We start from the raw sequence: 1,927 nt of genomic DNA, 5'->3' as shown, positions 1-1,927 counted from the left end.
TAAGAACATGTGCTGCACAATGCATATGCAACATTGATCCATGCATAATAAGTGCACCACATTGAAGCTTATCTAAGATAATTTTTATAATTGCATCATTAATACTGCAATTGTCCATAGTCACAGTAGATAACTTCCTATCAATATTCCACTCCAACAAAGTTCCCAGAAGGACACTAGAAAGCACTTCTTTCGTATGTGGAGATGGCACATAAATAAACCTTAAATAAGAAATTTAAATAATTAGAACCAACAATGATATAAGTTCATAAAACATTTGAAAAGAATTTAATTGAAACATAAAAATGAATATATACTTTAAAAAAAGTACCTCATAACTCGGCTTTGTAATATCCACAAACCATCAATGAAGTGTGTTGTTACAACCATAAACCGTCGCCTTTTGTTTTGTAAAGTCCACATATTAGTGGTAATAGAAATTCTACCCTGATTCTTATCAATTTCATGCTTTGATTTCTCCCTTTCTTTCTCATAGATGCTCATAATGTCCTTGATTGTGTTTCTAGAAACCATCCTGAACAATGGTTGAAGAGAAGTTAAATATTTTCTAAAACCAATGTGGTCAACTATAGAGAGGGGATACTTATGCAAGATGATCATACGAGCAAATTCATTTCTTGATACATTTTGATCAAAATTATAAGCATTCACACCCGCCATTGAATCCACTTTATTTTGATCCCTCGCCAAAATTTTTTGGTTCATATCCCTAATGTCTTGAAACTTTCTCCTTGGATATATTTTCACGTGGTCATGCAAATGTTTAGTGCCATAATTGGATCCCCTTACTAGCAATTTCTTACAATAATTGCACTCAGCCTTGTCTTTCTCATCAACTCTCTTTCTCTTAAAATGATTCCAAACAATTGATTTGTACATCCCCTCTTCTTGAATTATTTCATTGCTAGGTTGGACTGCCTGGACATTGTTTGGCATATTCAATAGAGGTGATGATGGGTTGCATTATCTTCATCTACTACCAAAGGAAATTGATTGCTACCAGATGGATTGGAGCTACCAATGTTTTCATGTGAAGTCATTTTTTTCCTGATGTTAATTTAGCAACTTAGTAATGGACAAACTATATTTCTCCAACAGAGATAATATAAAATAATGGGAATGAAAAAAAAAATTAAAACAAATCTCCTTGGCAACGTTGTTAAACAATTAAAATATATTTAGCAACGTCATTAAACAATTAAATTAAAAATCATAGCACCCGTAGCACATACACAAATGGGTATTCATATTTCATTGGCCTAAAAAACACTAAAACAAATCTCCTTTATACTAAGTAGTCAGTAGTATGCATTAGTTAATTCCTCCCATTTTGTGACTATTTCATAGAGAATGGAACAAAGTCTCAAACCTGTACCCCTTTCAAAAAAAAAAAAAAAAAAAATCCTGTACCTTATATTTTTTAATAAAAATACATAAGACAAAATTAAATTGTAAATAATATTTGCGTGGAGAACAAGAACGAACAGCTAGAGCTAGTAGCCTAGTACATGATTGATGCCATCATATTGGCAATCAAACCAATAGGGAAACATATCCCTAACCCTCATCATCTTGTTCTCCAAAAATTAAAAAACAAAAACCCAGCTTGTAAAATAGATATGGATTTTAACAAGCATAAAGAAGCAGTGTTGTTAAGCAGCCAAATGCCCACACAAAATTACAAAAACAATGACACAGACACATATTTAGAGCCACAGACCCGTAACTCATTAAAAAGTAAGTTGAGAAAGACCGTATAAATCATGAATGAAATCAGCAATTCAATAGTATATAAATTTGTTTCTAATAAAGACAAAAAAAAAAAAAAAAAAAAAAAAAAAAGTTAAAATTGATACCTTATTTCCAACTTTACTAGAGCGAAAAAAGAGGTAGAGCCACGTTAGGT

The 1,927-nt window shown here is 31.6% G+C and overlaps 1 pseudogene; it reads right to left on the bottom strand.

Annotated features, from left to right (window-relative positions):
- Positions 1-1,498: 1,498 nt before the first annotated feature.
- On the bottom strand, positions 1,499-1,599 carry LOC115988191 (annotated as a pseudogene).
- Between the last annotated feature and the right edge of the window lie 328 nt (positions 1,600-1,927).

Source organism: Quercus lobata, chromosome 4 (assembly GCF_001633185.2).
Source record: "Quercus lobata isolate SW786 chromosome 4, ValleyOak3.0 Primary Assembly, whole genome shotgun sequence".
In the NCBI taxonomy this organism is placed as follows: Eukaryota; Viridiplantae; Streptophyta; class Magnoliopsida; order Fagales; family Fagaceae; genus Quercus; species Quercus lobata.
The sequence above is the reverse complement of the archived record's forward strand: the minus strand, read 5'-3'. Positions and strand labels throughout refer to the sequence as shown.